The following is a 27,213-nucleotide window of genomic DNA, read 5'->3' on the forward strand; positions in this document are numbered from 1 at the left end:
CTCTGGGGGTATTTCACTGTCTTGGCGCTCCCTGTCCAGGCGCTGGCTTTCGAGTTTCCCTGTATCGGAGTACCATCCTTCTGAAAACGAGAGACATTCTGACGCTTTATGACCATATTTATCACATTTGTGACGTGTACCTTCAAAACTTCCCCTTTTACATTTCGAGCATTGTTTTTTGGAGTGCCCCTTATCCCCACAGTTGAAATACCCAGATCTCATCGGTTTACGATCTCACTTTCCTTGAATATCTATTGATTTTAATGCTATTGCCATTGCCTGTGCTTGTGTTTGTGCATACATCTTTGCCTTTTCTTCTTCTTCCATAATTTTCGGGATTTGAGAGCCGGCCTCTACCATCTGACTGAGTGAAGATCCAGCAGGTAATGTGGCAATGTTCTGTTGACATTTTATATTAGCATTTATAAACGCTAAATCTTTTCCTATTGCTGATTTTGCATCTGGTTCCAAATTTGTTGCTGCCTCCAAAGCTGTCTTGAGCCTATCAATAAACTGCATATTCAGGACCTTGCACAATTTTTGTATATGGTAAAGATGGTTTCCCGATTGGTGGTAATTCTTGAAAAGCAGCTAAAGCAAGTGCCTGGCTTTGTTGTATTATTCTGTGATTCATAGCTGCTTGCGTGGTACCATCAGTATATTGTCCTTCACCCATCATCATTGCCAAGGTTGCATATCGCAGAGGATCTGTAGGATCACAGTCCTGTACATTCTGATGAACAACATAGTCACATTTCTCTCTCCATTTGTCTTTGAACATCATGTATGCCGTAGGTGTTAACAAAATCTCCATCAGACTTTTGATATCTGCCGGCACCAATATTTGATTTTTGAAGAATGCCTGTACTAGCATATGGACGTGTTTATTATCATACTCATAGTCCAGGACCGTTCTTGGTAATTGACTGTTTTCCAATCGAAGGGATGCCATTGCTGATTTTCATCGTTAACCATCACTGGCAGTGCTGTGACGCTAGATAACAGCATTATACCTTCAATTACAGCATTTTCAAATCCTCCTTTCCATCTCTGTCCTTGCTCATCATTAGGATCCCTCGGTGGAGATGGGGAATCATCTGGCGCTGATGAATTGCTAATAGAGTTTTTACCTTTCTGGGGTGATGTCGTTGTCACAGTATCTAACTTCTTTTTTAACCAATCAGTCCAACCTGTTGCCTCCTCATCATTTGTCTGTTGTGGAGCAGACGAGGAAACATGACCCTCTGTTAATTGATCCCACAGTTTTTTAACTCTATCAAGCTCCTGTCGACTAAGTCATCCCTCCTTACCAAATTTAGATTGTAAATAATTATCTGCCTCCTCTATAGTCCACTCTTGATCTTCCAGACATTGCAACGCCCACTCATTTGTCTTTTAGTTGCAGGCACTACAGATGTTGATTCTTTAGTATTTGTTGTTAGTTTTGGGCTGCAGGTGGAACTTTCATCAGAAAAATGCTTTTCCACCAAATGAAGCCCTTCTATTATAGCTTGATGTGCCTTTGCATCTCTGCCTGATTTTTTACTGGATCCTTTACCGAGACGCTGCATTTGTATCAATAGCTCTCTCATAGTTTTTTTTCTTGATCTTGAAGTTGTTTTTGTAAGTCAAGGTTATTTATGGACGGATAAAGTTGTGATGGGCCGGGTTGCACTTCCTCGTCCACATCCATGGGGAGTGGTACTTGGGCAGGATCTAGTGGTGCAGGACCCACTGGGGTAGAATAAGGTGGCAACGGAGCAGTGGGTGACATCCTAACTCTTGGCACCTTTGTTGCATTCTGCTCAGGAGTTGTTACAGGAGCATCCTTTAAATCAGTGGACACCCAGGGTCCAGGCTCTATTTTCTCTCCTCCCCAGAATTCTCTTTCACTTTTACTGATTGGGTAGGAAGAGGGGGGCTCTGGCAAGCCGGGGATCAGTTTTTCAGTCACTCCCTCCTTTTCTTCCCCTGCTGATCGGATAGCACGTACTACAACTGCACTTAACTGAGCTTCCCCCTGCATTTCTTCTATCATGCATCTCACAATTTTCCATGTAGATGAAAGTTTAACACTGTCTTTGTTCCCATTTGTTACAGAGTTCCAAAGTGCGTGACCAATTTGATCCCAAATTCCCAGATCATAGAGCTGGTCGGGTTTGCTTCATAACTCCTTGCGCCGACAGCACAGGAGTAAGGCCGCAAGGTCGTCCTGCAGTAGCTTAGTTTCAGTCTTTTTTGCTAACTAAAGCAGGCTCTGTATAGCCATTTTTTCCAATACTGATGCAGTAATTCCCATCTGTCCTATCTTCTTGCTTTGACCTTGCTTCTGTTACAATCTGCTGTTTCGGTTTTCCCCTTGATCAAGCTTGCTATCACATAGACATTCCTTTCTGTGCTTCTTTGATGTAGAAGGCAATTCAAAGACAAACTGCTAATTTCTCTGTTTCTGATAGACTGCATACCATTCATTATAGCCCAGGTCCCAACAGTTACCTTAGCTGTTACCTTAACTACAAGACCCTGGTAAATGCATTTGTTAGGTTACTTTGGCTGTTACCTTAGCTGTAACTAAAACAAAGGGACTGATATCTTTTTTGACCAATCACTGTGATTTGAGAAATTTTGTGTTTCTTGGGAACCACTCACGGTGAAGGGCTAAATTGGAAAAATGAAAATTTTATGCATGCTTGTGTTAGCAAATGTGATTTTTTGTTTGAGCTGTCTTAAAACCCTGAAAATGATAACAAACAAGGAAGCACTTATGGAGGAGCTATCCCACCTGTTTTCCCAGCACTACATAAAAAAGAAGTACCTGCTAATCTGCATTCCTCTGTAGATAAGCTGCGGATCCATCAACACCCCTGTAGCCTATCAGTCAGCACTGCACCACCTTTGACATTGCTTTCCTACGGGAGTTATCTCCAAGACCATGCACTTGGCCTGATCGACTCCCATTGAAAAATACAGGCTGCCGGTAGAAGTTACGCCACTGCGTCTGGGCACTACAAGAAAGCAGGTACACAGACAAAAACTAAAGTAGTGAGTAGGTCTCTATGTAGTCTATCAGCCAGCACTGTGTCACATTTGCACCTGCTTTCTTGTGGGAGCTATCTCCAATCCCACGCAATAGGCCTCCTGTGGTAGTTTGAGCCTGGCTGGATGCCAGGTGCCCACCACACCGCTTTATCCCCCACCTCCTCAGCAAGCCAGGGAAGGGGAGAAAATAAGATGGGAGTCTCGTGGGTTGAGATAAAAGCAGTTTAATAAAGAAGCAGCAAAGCCGCGCGCGCGGGAAGCAAAGCAAAAGCAGATAAGCTGTTACTCTCTACTTCCCATCAGCAGCGATGTCCGGCCACCTCCTGAGAAGCAGGGCTGCGGTACGCGTAATGGTTGCTTTGGGAAGGCCAGAAATGAATCTCGCCTCCCCTTCCTGCTCCTCTCCCTGAGTTTATATTCCTGAGCTGATGTCATATGGTATGGAATATCTCCTTGGTCAGCCTGGGTCAGCTGTCCTGGCCATAGTCCCTCCCAAGATCATGCCCACTCACAGCTATTGGTGAAGGTGGGGGAAGGAATGCTGGAGGGACAGACCTGATGCTGTGCGAGCGGTAGTCATAATATTGATATCAACAGTAAGCACAGCACTGCAGGAGCTGCTGTGGAAAATCACTACCGTCCCAGACCCACTACACCTCCTCAGCTCCCATTGAAAAAATACAGGCTGCTGGTAGAAGTTACGCCACTGCGTCTGGGAACTACAAGAAAGCAGGTACGCAGACCCCAACTAGAGTGGTAAGTAGGTCCCATTGTAGTCTATCAGCTTGCACTGTGTCATTTTTGCAGCTCCTTTCCTTGTGGGAGTTATCTCCAATTCCACGCAATTGGCCTCCTCAGCTCCCATTGAAAAAATACAGGCTGCTGGTAGAAGTTACGCCACTGCGGCTGGGCACTACAAGAAAACAGGTACGCAGACCCCAACTACAGTGGTAAGTAGGTCCCATTGTTATAAATATAGTCGTGTTTTTGAGTCAATCAATCAATTTTATTAAAGTTAACAAATTAAAGCAAGCTGTAATTAGGCAAAACAGCGCTGGGTGACCGGGGGAAGCTCAGTTCCACCAGCGGCACACACACTCCACTTTTCGTATGTGCTTATATATGTTATACACTCGTTCACGCACTGGGACAACCTGACGGGTTGGCCCCTGGTTGGCTAATCGACAGTGTCCATGCGCTGTCCATACGCATCTACTAGCTCCAGATTGGTGGAAGATGTTGCTGTGTGTCACTGGGCGTTCCTGTCTCTGAAGTTCTGTTATCTTGTTGCACCATCCGAGCACTGGCTTGGTTGAGGCCCTGTTGGTTCATCCAGGCATTAGCTTAACTATTATTACAAGGTTTTACAGAACATAATCAAACTTGCACAAACGCAGTTACTGCTTACAACAATATGCATAATATAATTGAATCCTACTGGATTTGTTCAACAATAACAATTTTGACCATCACTTATTACAATTCCTTCCTTTCCTTTTTACTCATTTATTTGTTGATCAAATCAAGTTACGGCTTCTCGGACTAATATGGTCATTTTGGCTTCTTCATCAGTACCATGTTTCTGTAACATCATAAGGTGTACTTGCTCTATACGGCTTTTAACTAGTCCAATAAGTCGATTTAGGATACAGGGTCCAAAGGTTAGGGTAAGTAATAATATTATCAAAGGTCCAGCTATTGTGGATAGCAATGTAGTTAGCCACAGGGACTGAGTAAACCAAGACTTGTACCACCCTTTTGCAGCTTCTCTTTCCCTTTTTCTCTGTTCCAGCCTCTCCCTTAATTTTGCCATTGAGTCTCAGACTACCCCTGTGTGATCTGCATAAAAACAACACTCTTCTTTCAAGGCTGCACATAGTCCCCCTTGCTGTAAGAAAAGGAGATCCATCCCTCTCCTGTTTTGTAACACCACTTCAGATAATGAGGTTAGAGATCTCTCTAAGGCGATTATGGAGTTTTCAATTCTCTCTAGGTCCTCATCTATCACAGTCCTCAAGGAACTGAATTCTTGATTTTGTTGAACAAGTGAAGCTATCCCTGTTCCTGCTCCAGCTGCCCCTAACCCTAACAACGTGGCTATAGTAATAGCCGTAATGGGTTCTCGCTTGGTATGATGGATCCCTGTATCCCAAATATCATACACCACATCTTCCGGATGATATAATATCTTTGGAATAATGTTAACTGACATGCAATACTCTCGGGAACTGTTAAACACCTTTAAAGACACACATGGAGTAAGTCCCGTCCTGGAACATATCCATTTTGTTCCATTCGGGGGAATAATATATCCTGTGGTTTCATTAAGGCTCGGTATGATATTCCCACAAAGTGACCTCTTGGAATTTGGTACTTTACCTATACAAGTCCCTATCCCAGCTACATGTTGCATAGTTATCCCCCTATTTTGCTTTTCCCAAGGACACTGAATAGGCGCAGACTCTTTGCTTATGGTATTCAGACGATTATCCCCTATAGCTTCATAAAAGGGTGGATTAACATTATAACACAACCAACAACCAGTGGTTAGGTTGGGTTGAGTATAGTTTAGAGTTTGATAAGTAGCCCAGATAATTTCCCATAGAGGATTCAAGGATTCTGAGGCTTCAGTATTCAGAGATTTCAAGGCTTCAGTGACAGTTTCCTCTCTTACTATTATATTCTCCTTTTCTACTGTCGTTGTATCCTTACTCAGAGGGGGAGGGGATTTTACCACTGGATTGGGACCTATCGCTCAAGGGGTCAGTTTAATTTCTTCCTTCTTTATGATGAACATGCCTCCCCTATCATCACCCGGTTCATAATACCGTATTCCCCAGGTTTTTCCAACAAGCCACCCACTATGCTCAGGATCTGTTACGTTAAGGAATATATATTCACAGTTGCCGTCCTTTTCTTGCTCGTTTTGCTTGCGAGCATGACAGTGGCACCGGCTCCTGATTCCCGTAGGGGGAATACATCCTGCAGGTCCCCATCCAACCCTTAAAAACTTATCAGTACTTGCCGGAGGAATTGGCCAATTTGAGGCAATTGTTTCACACCCCCAGTAAGCGCAATAATAGTGTCCTGGGGTATTACAGACGAGGGCCCTGTGCTGGGGCACATATAAAACCCTATTTTGTTAAGACATGGCTTAATCTGAACTAATTGGCATAAGGTTGGAGTAAAAGAGGTTGACCCTGATGTGGTCTGTTGTTGTATTATCGTTTGGTCCTCCCATCGATAGAGGGTCCATTTAAAAGGTTGGTGGGAACTCCCCTGATTTATTGTTGTTATTACCGGTAAGGTAAGGAGGATTAGGGAGAGTGACCCAGCCCCTGGTTGGCTGAAAATCAGCCAGTGGAGTTTCATTTTGTTGAGGGTTGTTCTGCTTAACGGAGCTGCTTTATTTTAGAAGTTTTCAGAGGCACTTGCCAATCCCCAAAAGGATACCCCTCTGCCTTACCCTGGGCCTATTCTGTTGCTTCAGAATAGCCGTGTGAGTTATCTTCTCGGCAGCAGTTGTAGTCTTCAGGGGACTGCCGTCTGAATTCTCTCCTTGTTCTGCCACAACCCACTTTCCAATACTCAATCCAATAGGGCTATTTTCGAATACAAGGTTTTGGCCACTGTCCCGAATCCTCACAGGGTTTGGAACATTTCCTGTATCTTTTTGTGGTAGTTTGAGCCTGGCTGGATGCCAGGTGCCCACCACATCACTTTATCTCCCACCTTCTCAGCAAGCCAGGGAAGGGGAGAAAATAAGATGGGAGTCTCGTGGGTTGAGATAAAAGCAGTTTAATAAAGAAGCAGCAAAGCCACGCGCGGGAAGCAAAGCAGAAGCAGATAAAGCTGTTCCTCTCCACTTCCCATCAGCAGCGCTGTCCGGCCACCTCCCAAGAAGCAGGGCTGCGGTACGCCTAGCGGTTGCTTTTGGAAGGCCAGAAATGAATCTCGCCTCCCCTTCCTGCTCCTCTCCCCCACTTTATATTCCTGAGCTGATGTCATATGGTATGGAATATCTCCTTGGTCAGCCTGGGTCAGCTGTCCTGGCCATAGTCCCTCCCAAGATCATGCCCACCCACAGCTATTGGTGAAGGTGGGGGAAGGAATGCTGGAGGGACAGCCTTGATGTTGTGCAAGAGGTAGTCATAATACTGATATCAACAGTAAGCACAGCACCACAGGAGCTGCTGTGGAAAACCACTACCATCCCAGACCCACTACACTTTTCTTACCAAAACGCTTCTTACACTCCCTCTTAGTTACTTCCTAAATGTCTGAACTTACAGCCCAGACAGAGGGTACCTAAATAGTTTACTATAAGTTCTTCCTCTAATTGTGCAACCGTTTTGTACTGATCTCTTCTACAATATTCGTACCTAGGATCCGTGCTACGTTCTCATTCAGTGACTATTAATGGTATCTAAGGTTTCTCCCCAACACTCATTACACCATCATTTAACATAAGGAAACTTTTTCCACTGATGTATCCTGCACCCGTTACCCACGTGACATACCCACGGATTGCATTGCTTACATACAGGACATGCGATGTGTGACTTCTATAATTCTTTACAATTGTCTATAAAGCCTAGCATCCAGGGCTATGCATCACGTGTCTGTTTCCTCTCGAAGGTCAGCTTCAACTCAACTGCTTTCCCAGCGACTTCCCAGTCTATGTGCAGGATAGGACCCTTTACTCGACTAGCGTGTGCCCAACCTCTTTCTGCGGTGCGGACTGCGGTATCTGTGGTGAGTAAAACAAGGAAAGATCCCTCCCAGCAAGGGGTTAACGATGATTCCTTCCATGTTTTTATGAGTACCTGATCCCCTGGTTTAATACTATGTATCGCTATATCTAAAGGTGGTCTTTGAACCACCAGGCCTCGCTTTAACAGTTCTTGCCTCCTTTTCATAAGCTCTATAAGGTATTCTTGTAACATCTTTTCTTCCACTTTAGGGTGTTCTATTGGTTTCTCCAAATCATAGGGCACTCCATATAACATTTCAAAGGAGGAAAGTCCTGTATCAGCCCTCGGTTGTGTCCTTATGTTCAAGAGGGCTAAGGGGAGACACTTCACCCAGCTCAGTTTGGTCTCTATCATTAATTTGGTTAGGTACTTTTTAATTTCTCCCTTCATCCTTTCAACTTTCCCTGAACTCTGGGGGTGCCAAGGAGTATGATACTCCCATTTGGTTCCCAGAGCTTCTAACATTTCTCTAATTATTTTGGAGGTAAAATGGGGCCCTCTGTCCGAATCGATAACTGACATGACTCCATATCTAGGTATGATATGCTCTAATAATATTTTTACTACCGTCCTTGCAGTGGCCCGAGCTACCGGAAAGGCTTCAACAAAGTGAGTTAGGTGATCTACAAAAACTAGGAGATACTTATATCTGCCTACCTTCGGTAACTCCGTAAAGTGTACCTGAATCCTTTCGAATGGCTTCTTGGCTAGTTGCCTCCCCCCAGGGACTCTTTCCCTAAGGCGCTGTTTATTTATCTTTTGACATGTTAAACATTCTCCAACAATTCTTTTTGCTAGATCATACACTCCCAGGGTCATATGTTTATTGGCAAATTGGTCTACTAGAGCCTGCACTCCCCAATGGGTTTGCCTATGAAACTCTCTCAAAACTCGCCAAGCTACTCCTTTCGGGAGCATTTCCCTCTCATCAGGTAGCCACCACTTTCCTTCTCGTTCAACTACTCCCATTTGCTCCAATTTTCCTTTTTCCTGATTTGTGAATTTCATAGCATACTTAGTTTGTACAGGATCTTGTTCGATTGCTTTTATCACCAGTAACGCAGCTTTCTTAGCTTCCTCGTCTGCTAAATTGTTCCCTCTTATTTGCGTGGAGGTTCCCTTTCGATGGCTCTTTACATAAACTACTGCAATTTGTTTGGACCCTCTTAATGCCTCCAAATTTTGCTTTATTAAGGTCTCATGTATCAATCCTTTACCTTGAGAATTCATTAGGCCCCTCTCTTCCCAAATTTTTCCGAACGTGTGAACTACCCCAAATGCATATTTAGAATCCGTAAATATTGTTCCTCTCTTATCTTTTAACAACTGTAATGTCCTCAATACTGCGAACAGTTCGCAGGCTTGTGTCGACCAACTTATGTTAAGGGGGCCCGATTCTTTAATTGTCCAACTGCTCCCGTCTATTATAGCGTATCCTGACTTCCTTTTCCCGTTCACTATCCGAGATGATCCATCTACGAACAATTTTTCTCCACATAACAACTCCTCTTCCTCTAAATCCTCCCTTATCTTGGTTTGGTATTCTATTACCCTGATATGATCATGGGAAGGAGATTCGCTCGGTTCCCCATACAAAAATTGGGCTGGATTTTGCAAATTAGTGGTTTCAAGCTCTAACTTGGGATCCCTTCATATTTCAGCAACCTGGCATCCGTAATCCATTTATCAGCTTTCTGCTGCAATACCCCTCGTATATTATGAGGGGTGTATACCTTTAATTCTCCTCCCATAGTTATTTTCCCAGCTTCTTCGACTAAGAGAGCAGTAGCAACTATGGCCTGTAAACAGGTAGGCCAACCGTGACTGACTGTATCTAATAACTTGGAATAATACCCCACGGGTTTCTTTTTACCTGCCCATTCTTGCGTTAGGACCACAAAGGCTGTTCCACTCTCCGTGTTAACAAATAGATAAAAAAGGTCTCCGGGTATCCACCAGACTCAATACTGGGGCATTTACTAAATCAGTTTTTAATTTTTCTAATTGCTCGTCATCCTCTGTATTCCATTTCATCAGACCTTCCCCCACTAGCTTCTGATATAAGAACTTAACCTTATTGCTGTAATTTTCAATCCACTGTCTACAGTAGCCAAAAAGACCTAAAAGTTGTCGCACTTGCCTTTTATTCTTGGGAGGCTGGAGGGACAAAATAGCGTTTACTCACTCTGGATCTAGTCTCTTAGTCCCTTTACTCAGCCAGTGCCCTAGATATTTTACTTCTTCCTCAGTAAATTGCAGTTTAGATTTTGATACCTTTAAACCTTTTAGGCTCAAAAAATTTAATAACTTAATGCTGGTGCCTCGCACACTGTCTTGGTTTTTTCCAGCTATTAATAGGTCATCTACATATTGTACGAAAACTACTTCAGGTTCCGGTTCAAAATCCTCCAGGACTTGTTCCAGGGCCTGTCCAAAGAGGGTTGGTGATTCAGTAAATCCCTGTGGAAGAACCGTCCATCTAAGTTGTTGTTTCCGATGGGTATCAGGGTTCTCCCACTCAAAAGCAAAATAATCACGGCACTCTTCCCTCAAAGGACAGGCCCAGAAGGCATCCTTTAGGTCAATTACACTATACCAGGACAATTATGGGGACAACTGGCTCAGCAGGTTGTAAGGGTTGGCCACTACTGGGAACCTAGTTACCGTTCTTTTATTTACTTCACGGAGGTCTTGCACCAAACGATAGGACCCATCTGATTTCTTTACGGGCAATATGGGGGTATTATGGGGCGACATGCATGGTTCTAGCAGCCCCTGTTGTAGTAATTGATCAATTACAGGTTGCAGCCCGTGTCTCCCATCCTGTGATATAGGGTATTGTTTAACACGTATCGGTACTTCCGGATCCGTTATTGTCACTGTAATCGGTGGGATATCTAATTTTCCCACCGACTCGGGAGTGTACCATACTTCAGGATTGATCTTAGCTTCGTCTTCGGTTGTTAAAGCGTACAGTTTCACTTTCAATTCTCGATCTTTTACCTCCAAACTAATTCCTAATTCGATGATTAAATCCCTTCCTAATAGGTTATATTCGGCTTCAGATACTAACAAAAAGGACCCTACCCCTATCCGGGATGGGGATTCTATTTCTACTCCTTTAATTACGGGTACAAAAAAGGGTTCTCCTTTTGCTCCTATTACTTGTATTTTCTCCGAGGAGGGGGTGCATCCCCGGGGCACGATTTGGACAGTAGATCTTTCTGCCCCCGAATACACCAGGAATTCCATTTCCTGACGCTGAGGACCTAACTTCAATTTTATCAAAGGGCTCCGTTGTTTTAGAAGTCCCCAGCAGATAGAGCCCCTGACACCCCTACTCCGCGTGGTACATCTTTTCATCCTGTATACGTTTCCTACAATTCCTACGCGTATGTCCCTTCCTCTGGCAGTAAAAACATTCTATTTCTCTCAAATCCTTCAGTCCAACTTGGCTTCCCTGAGGTGGCCCGTTCCCACCTGTGCGTGGTGGTCCTCCCTTCTGTGGAGCCGTCCTCTGTCCTTCTCGAACTGCCGCTACTAAAATTTTAGCTTGTCTCCTCTGGGTCTCTTCCTCCCTCCTCACATAAACCTCTGCACTTCCCTTAGTAACTCGTCCAACCCTTTCTCTTGCCAATCTTCCAATTTTTCTAACTTCTTTCTAATATCCGGCCATGACCTTGCCACAAACTGAGTTTTTAAAAGAGCTTGCCCGACCGGTGTCGTAGGGTCTATCCCAGAGTAAAGCTGCAAGCTCTTTCTTAATCTTTCTAACCATTCTGTGGGAGTCTCATCTTTCTTTTGTTGTTCATTAAAGGCTTTATTTATGTTCTGCCCTCGAGGGACCGATTCCTTAATCCCTTGTACGATTATAGTGCGGAGATCTCCCATATGGCCCCTGTGTTCCGAGTTTTGATTATCCCAATTAGGGCTCTGCTGGGGCCACTTAATGTCAGCACCCGGCCCCTGTTGGTGGTGTTGGTCCCAGACTCTCATCCCAGCCCTCCGAATCATCTCCCACTCTTCCGTGGTAATTAGTATCCCTAAAATAGCTTGCAGTTCATCCCAGGTATATAGGTTAGGTCCTAGAAACTGGTCTATCCTTTCCGAAACTCCTAAGGGATCCTCTAACAAACTCCCCATTTCCTTCTTAAATTCTCTTACATCCCCCGAGTTTAAAGGCACTGACACAAATCCCACCCCACGTTGTGGACCTCCCATCGCTATTTCTTCTAATGGGTATAGCCCTGTTTTTGATAATGCTTGTTGTCCTGTTCCTGATGTTGTTTGCTGTCTGGCTTGACTCCTCGTGAGTCTTCGGGTCCCTCCAACTGACCACAAAGAATCGGGATCCTCCTCAGGGGCCAAAGGCATAGGGGGAGAGGGGGGTCTTAGACTTTCTATCGGCGGGGGATCATAGGGAGGGGATGGGGGTGGAGGTTCCTCAGGGACCCTCTTCTTACAGCCAGATTTATTTTTACCTAAGGCAAAAATCCCAGCACGAGTAGCAGAAGGTAGCCAACAATGCGCATACTCGCCCTCCTCAGGATTAAAGGGCTCCTTATCATTTACATAAAGATTTAGGGCCTGACAAATCCAATTCTCATATGATCCAAAAATTGGCCAAAACAAATGATCTGGTCTAATCTGCTGGTTTCCCCAGACATGCATGCAATAGTAAACCATCTTCTTCCTACTTTTGTTTCGTGTGCAAGAAGCATCTTCCCAATTCTTGAGCATAAGGCCCAATGGAGAATCTCGGGGAATATCTGGTAACCTCTCCTTGGGTCCCTTGCCCATGGGATCAGAAGGCTTGCTCTTCTTCTGTCCCATCTTCTGGAGTGTCTTCTTTCACACACACACGCACACCCCTCATTCGTGGCTCACGCCCTCGCGGGCAATGAGAACTGCACTACAAGAGAGTCCCGCCCTGCCTTATGGCAGGGTCCACATTTGCTTCACTTCCTCCCCAAGGGGGGGGCATCTCGTTGAAGTACACTCCAGGAAACCCACCCCAACCGAACGGAATCGCTTTCTATACTTACCCTCCCTGGGGTCTTCGACCAGTTCTTCGTGCACAGTTTTACGGGGTTCAATTCTTTTGCCTAATCACCTTAATTTAGTGTTCGGAGATTAAGGTTTCAGGGCGATCCCTCGTTCACCCAAGGGCTGTCTGAAAACAGGACGGGGCGCCTCCCTGAAGTTTAGGAGTCCCTCCCAGAAATCGTTAATCTTAGTCACGGCACCAAAATTTTTTATAAATATAGTCGTGTTTTTGAGTCAATCAATCAATTCTATTAAAGTTAACAAATTAAAGCAAGCTGTAATTAGGCAAAACAGCGCTGGGTGACCGGGGGAAGCTCAGTTCCACCAGCGGCACACACACTCCACTTTCCGTATGTGCTTATATATGTTATACACTCGTTCACGCACTGGGACAACCTGACGGGTTGGCCCCTGGTTGGCTAATCGACAGTGTCCATGCGCTGTCCATACGCATCTACCAGCTCCAGATTGGTGGAAGATGTTGCTGTGTGTCACTGGGCGTTCCTGTCTCTGAAGTTCTGTTATCTTGTTGCACCATCCGAGCGTTGGCTTGGTTGAGGCCCTGTTGGTTCATCCAGGCATTAGCTTAACTACTATTACAAGGTTTTACAGAACATAATCAAACTTGCACAAACGCAGTTACTGCTTACAACAATATGCATAATATAATTGAATCCTACTCGATTTGTTCAACAATAACAATTTTGACCATCATTTATTACACCATTGTAGTCTATCAGCTTGCACTGTGTAATATTTGCAGCGACTTTCCTGTGGGAGTTATCTCCAATCCCACGCAATTGGCCTCCTCAGCTCCCATTGAAAAATTACAGTCTGCTGGCAAAAGTTACTGCACTGCGTGTGGGCACTACAAGAAAGTAGGAAGGCAGACCCCAACTAAAGTGGTAAGTAGGTCCCCATGCAGTCTATCAGCTTGCACTGTGTCACATTTGCACCTGCTTTCCTGTGGGAGCTATCTCCGATTCCACTCACTTGTGCTGCTCAGTTCCCATTGAAAAAATACATGGTGTCAGTAGAAGTTAGGCCACTGCGTCTGGGCACTACAAGAAAGCAGGTACGCAGACCCCAAGTACAGTGGTAAGTAGGTCCCATTGTAGTCTATCAGCTTGCACTGTGTCATATTTGCAGCTGCTTTCCTGTGGCAGCTATCTTCAATACCACACTCTTTGTCTCCTCATATGCCATTGAAAAAATATATGTTGTCGGTTAAGTTATACCACTTCTTATAGGAGCTACAAGAAAGCAGGAAGGCAGACCCCAGCCACAGTAGTAAGTAGGTCCCCATGCAGTCTATCAGCCAGCACGGTGTCACATTTGCAGCTGCTTTCCTGTGGGAGCTATCTTCAATACCACTCATTTGGACTGCTCAGCTCCCATTGAAAAAATACATGTTGTCGGTTAAGTTATACCACTTCTTATAGGAGCTACAAGAAAGCAGGAAGGCAGACCCCAGCTACAGTATTAAGTAGGTCCCCATGCAGTCTATCAGCCAACACTGTCTCACATTTGCAGCTGCTTTCCTGTGGGAGCTATTTTCAATCCCACCCATTTGGACTGCTCAGCTCACATTGAAAAAATACATGTTGTTGGTTAAGTTATACCACTGCTATGGGAGCTACAAGAAAGCAGGAAGGCAGACCCCAGCTACAGTAGTTGGTAGGTCCCCATGCAGTCTATCAGTCATCACTGTGTCACATTTGCACCTGCTTTCCTCTGGGAGCTATCTTCAATCCCACTCATTTGGACTGCTCATCTCCCATTGAAAACACACATGTTGTCGGTTAAATAAATACCACAGGGTATGAGAGCTACAAGAAAGCAGGAAGGCAGACCCCAGCTACAGTAGTAAGTCCCCATGCAGTCTATCAGCCAGCACTGTGTCATATTTCCAGCTGCTTTCTTGTAAGAACTATCTTCAATCCCACACTCTTTGTCTCCTCATCTGCCATTGAAAAAATACATGTTGTCGGTTAAGTTATACCACTGCGTATGGGAGCTACAAGAAAGCAGGAAGGCAGACCCCAGCTACAGTAGTAAGTAGGTCCCCATGCAGTCTATGAGCCAGAACTGTGTCACATTTGCAGCTGCTTTCCTGTGGGAGCTATCTTCAATCTCACTTATTTGGACTGCTCAGCTCCCATTGAAAAAATACATGTTGTTGGTTAAGTTATACCACTCCTTATGGGAGCTGCAAGAAAGCAGGAAGGCAGACCCCAGCTACAGTAGTAAGTCCCCATGCAGTCTATCAGCCAACACTGTCTCACATTTGCAGCTGCTTTCCTCTGGGAGCTATCTTCAATACCACTCATTTCGACTGTTCAGCTCCCATTGAAAAAAAAAGATGTTGTCGCTTAAGTTATAGTAGTGTCTCTTGAAGAGTGAGGGTACTGATTAATGAGAGTATATAAGAATGTATAGGGGTTGTTAAGATGGTTTGTCTGAGCATGACATAAATGGTATGGAATAAGGGTTGGAGACTTTAGTGTGTCTGGGATGGTAGTGATTTTCCACAGCAGCTCCTGCAGTGCTGTGCTTACTGTTGATATCAATATTATGACTACTGCTCTCACAGTATCAGGGCTGTCCCTCCTCATTCTTTCCCTCACCTTCACCAATAGCTGTGGGTGGGCATGATCTTGGGAGGGACCAAGGCCAGGACAGCTGACCCAGGCTGACCAAGGAGATATTCCATACCATATGACATCAGCTCAGGAATATAAACTCAGGGAGAGGAGCAGGAAGGGGAGGCGAGATTCATTTCTGGCCTTCCCAAAGCAACCGCTACGCGTACCGCAGCCCTGCTTCTCGGGAGGTGGCCGGACATCGCTGCTGATGGGAAGTAGAGAGGAACAGCTTTATCTCCTTCTGCTTTGCTTCCCGCGCGCGCGGCTTTGCTGCTTCTTTATTAAACTGCTTTTATCTCAACCCATGAGACTCCCATCTTATTTTCTCCCCTTCCCTGGCTTGCTGAGGAGGTGGGGGATAGAGCGGTGTGGTGGGCACCTGGCATCCAGCCAGGCTCAAACTACCACAGCCCTTTTGGCGCCCAACGTGGGGCGAGATAATAGCAGTTTTACATTAACTCCATTGCAATTACAGTAAGCCAATGAGTGCAAAGTTCCTGTGCTGGTCACGGAGCCTTGCTGCTATGCAGCTTATCTTACACTTTCTAATGTTTGGGAACACGATGCTACTAACACTAACTCTGTGCTGTGCTTTAACCTTGATAGCTTTGCTAAGTTGGCTATATGATTTTCTGAAAAGGATGAAAGGGCCTGGGAACATGATGGCCCAAATAATAATAGCAAGTCTCATTCTGTTACTGATGGATTTAGTGTGCTGTGGGAGCTATCTTTTGGAGGTCATGGGGCAAAGCAGTTCTTTCCCCTCAGCTCAGACTGATGGAGACAATTTTGTTATACAGACTTCCCAGGTCCTTAGTCACCCTTATATGAGAGTTTTAATATTACTAATTAACATGGTTGGTATATTACATATTTTGTGGAATCTGGACTCATCTGGGTATCAGAGAGCACAAATTTGCGATGGAAACATGTTAAAATGCCCCCTGAAGCGGCCAGTCCCTGGGTGGCAGGGTGTGTGGATGAATTTAGGCAAATTCCTAGGACGGTTATCACCTCCTGTAACCTGGGATTTTACACCTGAACAGATAAAAAAACTGCTTTACTGGCACACCACCTGATAGAAGGGTGTCTTACCTACCCTAATGAGGCCCATCAGGTTCAGGCACTATACTGGGGCCTAGCCTCTGCCTACCGAGCTGCATTCCAGTCCTCTCAGAGAACTATGATTGAAATGGAAACTCAAACGGTACCTGAGACCACCATGGTTGAGTCAGTCACAGTCCAGTCCTCTCAGAGAACTATGGCTGAGGTGGAAATTCAAACTGTACCTGAGACTACAGTTGAGTTGAGTCAGGGAATCAAACAACAACCACAGTGGTTGCCCAAGTAGTGAAAAGAAGCAGTGGATAAGGAGGTCAAGTCCATGTCATCGATTAGTAAGGACAGAAGAGGAGGAAGAGGAAAGGCTAGAAGAAGAAACTGGTCCTTTGGTAAGGAGCTCAGGAGAAGAAGTGAAAGAAATTGAAAAGGAAATGGAAACTACTCGGTCCCTCACCTCAACAGAACTTAGAGATATGCGAAAAGATTACAGTCGCCAGCCAGGTGAGCGGATTGGTGCCTGGCTGCTCCGATGTTGGGATAACGGGGCTGACAGTCAGCAATTGGAAGGCAGAGAAGCCCAACAGCTGGGATCTCTTGCTAGGGACCGGGGAATTGATACAGGCATTGGAAAGAAGATCTCAATTTGTAGTCTCTGGAAACGGCTCCTCTCAAGTGTACGGGCAAGATACCCATTCAAGGAAGACCTTGTAAATGCCCGAGGAAAGTGGACTAGAGCTGATGAAGGGATCCAATATCTAAGGGAATTAGCTGTGTTGGAAGTCATCTATGGTGATCTAGATAATGCCGAGGCCTCCACAGATCCAGACGATGTCCAGTGTGCACGGGCCATGTTGAGAAAAGTGATTCAGAGTGCCCCAGCTACATACTCTAATATCCTGGCAATGGTGTATCGCCCAGACATGGATATACCAACAGTGGAGAGGGTGTCTTCTTGGTTACAGAACTATGAAGAGAGCCGCTGCACCTCCTCATCAGTGTGGGATGATGGTCTGACTGTCAGAACTGCCTCAAGAATTCGGTCATCCACTGTCCCGACCAGGGGAAAAGCAAGTCCCCAACGCAGGAGTACATCGCGAAATGAACTCTGGCTCTTTTTGCGTGGCCAAGGAGAGGATATGAGGAAGTGGGATGGTGAACCCACTTTTAAGCTGGAAGCGCGTGTACGTGAACTAAGGGGGAAGACAGCTGTTAGAAAAGGACCACCCAAGAGGGCTGTCAGTATAGTAGCTGCCAGAACAAAAGAGGACAATCGACAATATCCAAGACATAGAAGAACTGCAACTACTTCCTTCGATGCCAATGAGGAGCCTTCAGGTCTGCAATTGCAAGGATCAGATAGCGAATACTCTGATGAAGAACAGAAATAGAGGGTCCCTGCCTCCAGCCAGGAGGAGGAAAGGGATGACCGAATCTACTGGACTGTGTGGGTTAGATGGGCTGGCACATCAAATCCACAAAGGTATAAAGCCTTAGTAGACACAGGGGCACAGTGTACATTGATGCCATCAAGGTATAGAGGCACAGATTCTGTCTGGATCTCTGCAGTGACAGAGGGATGTGAAGAATTATCTGTATTAGAGGCTGAAGTGAGCTTAACAGGGGACAAATGGGAAAAACACCCCATTGTGACTGCTCCAGAGGCCCCTTGTATTCTTGGCATAGATTACCTCAGGAGAGGGTACTTCAAAGACCCCAAGGGGTATCGATGGGCTTTTGGTATAGCCACTGTAGATACAGAGAAAATCAAACAACTCTCTAATTTACCTGGCCTCTGAGAAGACCCTTTTGTTGTGGGATTGCTGCAAGTTCAAGAGCAACAGGTACCAATTGCTACCAGGACAGTGCACCGGAGGCAATATCACACGAACCGAGATTCCCTGACTCCCATCCGTGAGTTGATTCATCAACTGGAGGCTCAAGGAGTAATTAGCAAAACTCATTCCCCATTTAATAGTCCCACATGGCCTGTGAAGAAATCTGATGGAGGGTGGAGGTTAACAGTAGACTATTGTGGCCTGATTAAGTGACACCACCACTGAGTGCTGCTGTACCAGAGATGTTGGAGCTCCAGTATGAACTGGAGTCAAAAGCAGCCAAGTGGTATGCTACGATTGACATCGCTAATGCATTCTTCTCAATTCCATTGGCAGCAGAGTGCAGACCACAATTCACCTTCACGTGGAGAGGTGTCCAATATACCTGGAATCGACTGCCCCAGGGGTGGAAACATAATCCTACTATTTGTCATGGTCTAATCCAAACAGTGCTGGAAATGGGTGATGCCCCTGAACATTTACAGTACATTGATGACGTATAGGGCAACAAGGCAGAAGAAGTGTTTGAGAAAGGGAAAAGAATAATACAGATTCTCCTAAAAGCTGGTTTTGCTATAAAAAGAAACCAAGTAAAGGGACCTGCACAAGAGAGACAGTTTTTGGGCATAAAATGGCAAGATGGGCGTCGGCATGTGCCTATGGATGTTGTGAATAAAATAGCTACTATGTCTCAACCAACTAATAAGAAAGAAACACAAGCTTTCCTGGGCCTTGTGGGATTCTGGAGGATGCATATCCCAGGTTATAGTCAGCTTGTGAGCCCTCTCTTTAGAGTAACCAGAAAGAAGAACTGTTTTGAGTGGGGCCTTGAGCAACAACAAGCTTTTCAACAAATTAAACAGGAAATAGCTCGTGCAGTCGCCCTTGGGCCCATCCGTACAGGACCAGATGTGCAGAATATCCTCTACACTGCCGCTGGAGACCATGGTCTCACCTGGAGCCTCTGGCAGAAAACATCTGCCTTTTTCCTCCACAATACCACCACAGATCTGCCCTGGGGATACTCACAGCCGAGTAATTTCCTGCTTTATCCTCAGTCACATTCAGTGACTCAGTGCACATTTCCAGGTCTCCCAGATACCCGGTAGCCCCTCCACCCTGTCATGAGAGACAAGCTGTGTGATTACTGGCCACTGCAGAGAAAACAGGAGGTACTTTGACATCTTTGCTCTGCAGAGCAGGGAACAACAGTGAGAGAGGTTCGCAGTTCTCTTTCCCCCATGCAGTCTTTTCTTGCTATAGGGCAATCATACATCTCATTCCGTGTGGTCCTTTACTCCATCCCAAAGGAAAGGGAACCACTTGTGCAGTGGGTCTCCCTGAAGCACATGCACAGCAACTACTGCGGCACAGGCTTTTCACCATATACTTAACCCATTCAATCCAGGCGTTTGCCATCCCCACATCTTGTTTCAATCTCAAATGTTTGCGTCAGATTGCTTACTTCAGTTATAGTTACAATCTTTGGGTCATTTGGTGGGTCCCGGGGTTTTAGTTTGGGTAATTTAGTAGGGGTTGCTACCTTTTAGCTTGGTCCTCTCTTTGTTTTCCATACCATAATCCTGAATCTGCCAATGGGGTCTGTTCCACTTATGTCTGCCCCAAATCCATAGGTCCTATTATTTAGCTAATCAGCTTCCTTGATAGGAAGCCTTATGGGGTTACACTCCAAATCATTACAATTAGGCGTTACTGTCCCTTAAACCATGGTTAATTCTGTCCTTCAAAGGTTTTCCTTTTGACCCCGGAGCAGCCCATCCATTAAGAGCAGTTGCGAACCAAACACTACTCCATCCAGTGCAAGGTGGCATTCTTTCTGCATGCTAACTGTGTTCTGGACACAAGTACTTATCACAGTTACCAAGTTGTCTTTGACCCTTCAAATCCCCACAGTCCAATACTTGGCAAGCATCACACTGTACAGTTTGCAGAATTTTCCCCTCGGTCACATTTATCCATAGTTTAGTTGGATACCGCTTTGCCCCCCTCCAGAAATCACGACTCTTTATCGCTATTCCTTGAATTTCCAACCAACAATAACCCATTATAACTATAACCCCCCTCACTTTTACAAATTAATGAAACTCCCAACGTCACCATCCCATCAGTCATCAGTATCAATGTGTGTGTCCTTGCTTCTGTTGGATTTTTACTGCTTCTTCAGTTGAAGACACAAAGGGCTTGTAGTTTGACATACGTGACACTGTCTGTCCTTGGGAGGAGGATCCACTGGTCCCTTGAGTCTGGTGTAATGAGTACAGCCTTTTTCAGCTGTTCTCACCGCAGTTTCAGTAGTCAGTAGCACCTGAAATGGACCTTCCCATTCAGGTTGGATCTTGGTCTCTTTCCAGGACTTGATCAGGACCCACTCTCCCGGCTGAATGGTGTGGACAGCAAATTCAAGAGGTGGAGTTTGGGCCAAAAGTCCTTTATTCCTGAGTGCAGACAGAGAGGAAGACAACCCCAGTATGTAGTTCTTAAGAAAAGCACCTTTAGTTTCAAAAAGAGGAAGGTCATCACCTTTACCCATACAAGGCATTCCGAACAGGATTTCATAAGGCGATATACCTACATCATTCCTGGGGGAAGTCCGAATTCTTAACAAAGCTACAGGTAGACACTTAGTCCAAGGTAACTTAGTTTTCAGGACCAGCTTTGATATCTGGGGTTTTTTATTGTCTGATTCATTCTCTCAACTTTGCCCGAGGATGGTGGGTGCCAGGGGGTGTGGAAATCCCAGGATATTTCCAAACACTCCATAATTCGCTGGAGTATCTTGGAAGTGAAGTGGCTACCCTGGTCAGAATCTATGTTTTCTACGATTCCGTATCTAGGAATGATTTGCTCTAGGATCACTCTGGCCACTCCAGCTGCTGTAGCCGTTACCACAGGGTAAGCTTCTACCCATCTGGTAAGATGATCCACTAGCACTAAGAGATATTTCAGCCTACCCACTGGGGCAATTCAGTGAAATCTATCTGTATACTTTGAAAAGGCCTTAAGCCAGGTTCTCTTCCCCCTTGAGGCTGTTTCCTCAAGACCTTTTGGTTTACTTTTCTACAAGTCACACACCGTTCACAAATTTCTTTAGCCACTGTATACATTCCTATACATCCATATTTTCTTAGAGTTAAATCACACGTTGCTTGTGTCCCCCAGTGACTTCCTTGATGTAGAATAGCCATTATTTCTCTCATAGCTTGTATATTTATCATTTCCCTCCCACCTGGAAGAATCCATTTTCCCTCTGTTTCAACGGCTCCCAAACTCCTTAATGTTTCCTTTTCACTTTCTGTGAACACCGGAGTTGTTTTTGGTGCAGGTATTTGAGGGGTGAGAATATACATAGTCACAATTTCATGATTTAATGCTGCCTCCCTGGCTGCTTCCTCAGCCAGTCTGTTTCCCTTAGCCCTAAAAGAGTTCCCCTTTTGATGCCCATTTACATGCACCACTGCAATCTCATTTGGGAGTAATAAACTTTTTAGCACCCGCTTAACTAATTCCTCATGCACCAATTCTTTTCCCTTGCTGTTAATTAAGCCCGTTTCTTCCCATATTTTCCCAAAAGCTTGCATTATACCAAAGGCATATCTTGAATCAGTATATAGTGTCCCTTCTTCTCTCTCTAGTAACTGTAAGGCTCTATTTAAAGCACACAATCCACAGCGCTGGGCTGATCGGGTAGTTGGTAACCGCCTGCTTCTTTTACCTCCCGGCTCACTCCGTCAATGATTGCGTAGCCATTATGTCGCTTGCCTTGAATTACCCTTCAGGAGCCATCGATAAACAGATGTAAGCCCGCATGTAAGGGGGTTTCTTTCAAATCGGGTCTCACTTTAGTCTGATATTCTATTATATTCAGACAATCGTGTTCAAGGTCCGTGCCTCCTGTATTTCCCTTCCACAGGAAAGAGGCTGGGTTCAGGCATGAGCTGGTGGTTAAAATCAATTCATCCTTTTCTAATTGACATTGCCTCATATTTCAATATTCTTGAGTCCATTAACCACCTTCCAGCTCTCTGTGTCAAAATGGCTTTCACTTGGTGAGGGCTACTACCTAACAATTCCCCTCCGAAAGTCAGTTTTCTGCTTTCCTCTACAAAGAGGGCAGTGGCAGCTACTGCCTGTGCACATTGATACAGGGTCTAAAAGTTTAGATAAGTATGCTATTGGTTGTCGTTTATCCCCCCACTCCTGAGTCAGCACTCCCAGGGCGCCTCCTTTATCCACAGTGACAAATTTTTTTGACAGGTTTTGATAAGGAGGGTGTTTCTGCTTCTTGTAACGGCAACTTGGCAGATGTTTTGGGGAGATTAGCTTGAACCGGTTTTGCAGAGATATGCACACGGAGGTGGCCTGGGGGACACCGTGAGGAAGACTACTGACTTCCTCCAACGACCACCTAAAGAGGGTGAAAAAGACCCCCAAGATGGAACAAAGCATGTGCGAGAAGGAGAGGACCCCTTCCCAGAAATGATTCACATTTTTCAGCCCCTTCGAGGAAAAGCCATGAATACGTATAAGGCCTATCCTACTTAATGCAAACTCGGGGTGTGACAGGGGTGCGTCCTGATAGAGCAGAGGCTCTCGGCGCAACCAGCACTGTTTGTTTGATTTATTCATCCAATAAATTCCTAAACTCAACCGGAATCTGGCTCCTACTAAAGCCCCAACACTGCTCTTTCCCATGTGGACTGCAGGAGCACCTTAATGTCTGAGTGCTAAAGCTGTTCAGAGGAAAAAGTCACGGCTGTGAATATCTCAGGCCCCAACTTCTGTGGGCAGCACAGGTGAGAAATGGCAAAATACCAGCCTTCAGCTCTCTGTAACGTGTCTCAGCCTCATCTCAACCCATCAGCGAATGCACAAACCCGCGTGGGGAGAGATGGCAGCAGGTGGGAAGGGCTGCACACGGCCCTGCGAGGGGAGGGACAGGGCCAACTGAGGCGCCCATTACAGCCCCACACACCCCTTCTGACACAAGCAGGGGGGGCCTTAAGGGGGGCACTCCTGGACATGCCAATGGCTGTGGCCTGGGCTGTGAGGTCACAGAGCCCAGCGGTTCCACATCATACTGTGCTGAGCTGAGCCACAGCCACCACTCAGTACTGCCAGCAGCAGCAGCAGCAGCAGCAACAGCAGCAGCAGCAGCAGCAGCGGCAGTAGAAGCAGAAGTGGCAGCAGCAGCAGCAGTAGCGGCAGCACCATGGTGCAAGCACGGGGAGCTGTGACCCCCATGAACGTCCTTATACTCCTGTTCCTGCTGGCCCTGGGAGCCCAGGAAGCCCAGACTGCTCCGTGTCGACCACGGCAATCAGGTGAGTGGGCAGGCGATGGCCAGCAGCAAGAGCTTGGGGTGGCAGCGGGGCTGGGGCCGTGGTGGGACCAGGGGAGCAGTGGGGCCGGGCTGTGCCAGGAGATCAACAGCCACTCCATGAATCAGCAGAAGTCACGTCCCTGCAGTGAGGCACAGGAGGTCAGAGCCCACGTGGGAGAATGTTCTGGGGTAAAAACTCCCCCTTGGAGCAGTGCAAGGGTCAGAAACCATCCCCAGAGCAATCTCTGAACTGCCGTGTCCAGGAGCAGCCTTAGCCAGGGCAAGAGCTGCAGGACAAGGCCTGGTAAGAGCTCCCAGGAGCAATTCTCCCCTTGACTGTGTCTCTGTGCTGCCTCTGGCTTTCAGTCTAGGGAACGGCCTTCCTTGGGAGATGTTTCCTGGGGAACGGGAGCATTCCTGCTCCAGACCTGCAGTGCTGTCCTTGGGTAAAGCCAGGTCTCCAACACACAGCCCCAGCCCACAAGTGGGGGAACAGAGTGGGGAAAGTCCATGGCCTGGAAACGGTACTTGGAGAGCTTCCAAGCCCTGAAGGTCTTGAAAGAGGGAAATCACAATCCATAATACAAACGTTCTTGACTGCAGCTGTGCCTGAAGGCAACGGCCACTCCATGTCTCAACCAGATCGTTTCCAAGAACACCAGGGGAAACCCACTGGTCTTTCCCTTCAAAGAACAAGCATCTGGGGTTTAATGTTCCGTTCACATGAAGGGGAACTTGATATTCTCATGGTCAGTGCTCCTCACATGCCTAAGAGCCAATTGGGAATGGAGAGCCGAGTGCCATGGAGCCATGGAGTGCCAGTGCTGCCTTGTCATAGCATTTTGCTTCTTCCCTGGAGAGCTGCCGGTTCCAAGCCCAAATGTGAGCCAGGGCTCTCCTGTGGGTGTGGGGATACAGCTCTGCACAGTGTGGGCTACACCATGGCTACACCTCGCCCGTTGGGCTGTTCTGCTGTTGGGTTATTGTCCCAATGTGTGACGGACACTTCTCCTGGGTGTTTGATTGCAGCTGTGACTCCAAACCTGGAGATGAATCCCGTGCAGGAACACACCGTGTATCCCACTGGTGAGTGGTTTGTCTTGAGTGACTTCACAGACTAAAGACTCGTTTTCTGTATTTAGTTACTTGAAGTATTTATTTTTTCTTCTTTGAAGGTCCTCAAACAGCCAAGGAGAAACTGGAAAACGAAACATCTCCCCAGCAGTCCTTAGAAATCCTGAATGAAATTATGGAGGACCTGGACAAAGCAGCAAAAGGTTAGTAAATATCACCCCAAAACAGGAGCCTTGGGAAGCTGAGGCTTTAGATCTGGGCATGGACATGCTGTGGCTGGCACACACAGGAAGGTTTTTGTCTGTCTGGGGGGACTTTGGGCTCTTCACTGCCAGCTGTGAATGTGCCTAGAGTGTGGCTGAAAGAGGCTGGGCTCTAACGGTCTCTTCTGCTTGCTGTGGGATGGCCGAGGCATGACAGGAAGCGCCTGTCCAAAAGCCTCCTCCCCAAGCTGATTTTACTGCAGCCTCTTCCTGTCCCTTCTGAAGGAAGGAAGCTGCTACCGTTTTTGCAGTGGGCCAAACGTGCCCTCGGTGGAATGTGGACAAGATGAGCTCCAGTCTCCGAGTCTCTCAGCAGCTCAGGCGGTGCTGTCCACCACTACACTGGAAAGTGTCTCTTGCTGCAGTGTTTCCCCATGCATGACACGTTGTTTGGACAAGGTGCTCCCTGAAGAGCTTGGCATTTGTTTATAAGTGCTAGGAAAATACTTTGTGTCCTGCAGAAGCCGTGTTCCTGATGCAGAAAGGTTACTTGCAATTAACCTGACCTTCCCTTTGGTCTACAGACATGAACTGTTCTGAGGAAGAAAAGGCACCTGGTCAGGAAGGAGGCAGTCAGGCTGTGGGTGTGCAAGGTATGACTGTCCCTCAGGCACCAGCCTCATCACTCAGAGTCACAGGGGGGCTTTGGGCTCTTGCCCTGGTGCCACCGCTGCACGTGGTGTCAGCAGCCAGAATCCCAGTGCAGAGCCCGTGTTCTGAAAGCAGCCAGGAAGGTCCAATTCAGGACGCCTGTCACCTCTGGGCTGGGGAGCTTCTTGCCATCTCGGGAATGCAGCCATCTGCCTCCTGCTTGGCACGTGATGGGCAATGTGACTCGTGATGAAATGTCCCTCGCTCAGTACCCGCGTGACAGCGCTGCGGTGAGCCCCCAGAGCCCCGAGGCACAAGGGAGGGGTGTCCCTCTTGTGAAAAGAGGTCCAAAGTGATGCCATGACTGTCCCCTTGGTCTTTGCAAAGCCATCAGGCTCCTTGGGTGTTAGGTCAGAGCTGCTGTTATCTCCAGGGAGTGCTTCCTACACACAGCACCGTGCACAGATTGCGTTGGGCGAGCACCGCCCAGGCTCCCAGGACCTGCAGGGTGCTCCTGAGTGGGAGTAGATACAAGTGCCATGGAACATTGCTGTCTCTTCACAGCGTTTTGCTTCCCTGGAGAGCTGCCGGCTCCAAGCCCAAATGCGAGCCAGAGCTCTTAGGTAAATCTGTGACAAACGCTTTTCCTGGGTGAAAAACACTGCTCCTTGGATGAGCAAAGATCTGCTGGGTCAACTCAGGCAGAAAGCAGCGATCTATGAGAGGTGGAAACAGGGGCTGACTTGCTGGGAAGAGTATAGGAACATTGCCAGGGCATGCAGAGGTACAACTAAGAAGGCCAGAGCCCTTCGAGAATTAAACCTGGCCAAGATCGTAAAGAAAAACAAGAATGGGTTTTTCAGGTACATCAGCAACTAAAGGAAGATGAAGGGGAATGTGTCCCTGCTGCTGAACACAGAGGGTGCCCTGGTGTCTGAGGATGCAGAGAAGGCCGAAGTACCAAATGCCTTCTTTGCTTCAGTCTTTACAGCCAAGGCTGGCCCTCGGGAAGCCCAGTCCAGCAGGGACAGTAGGATGGCCTGGACAGCAGAGGACTTGCCCTGGGTGGAAGAGGAAAATGTTAAAGACTTGTTGGCCAAGCTTAAGGCCCATAAGTCAAGGGGTCCTGATAGGATGCATCCTAGAGTGCTGAGGGAGCTGCTGATGGCATTGCTAAGCCTCTCTCCATCATTTTTCAACACTCATGGAGGACAGGCAAGGTGCCTGAGGACTGGAGAAAGGCCAATGTCACTGCAGGCTGCAAAAAGGGCAGAAAGGACAAGCCAGGAAAATACAGGCCGGTCAGCCTGACCTCCATCCCTGGAAAGGTGATGGAACAACTCATCCTGAACGTCATCTCTGAACATATGGAGGAAAAGGTGGTTATCAGGGGGAGTCCACATGGATTTACCAAGGGGAAATCCTGTTTGATCAACCTGATGCCTTCTATGAGTGCATAACCGTCTGGCTGGATGAGGGGAGAGCAGCAGATGCCATCTGCCTTGATTTCAGCAAGGCTTTTGACACTGTCTCCCATAACATCCTCATCAGAAAGCTCAGGCA

The sequence above is a fragment of the Colius striatus genome, unplaced genomic scaffold (genome assembly GCF_028858725.1).
Source record: "Colius striatus isolate bColStr4 unplaced genomic scaffold, bColStr4.1.hap1 scaffold_44, whole genome shotgun sequence".
In the NCBI taxonomy this organism is placed as follows: domain Eukaryota; kingdom Metazoa; phylum Chordata; class Aves; order Coliiformes; family Coliidae; genus Colius; species Colius striatus.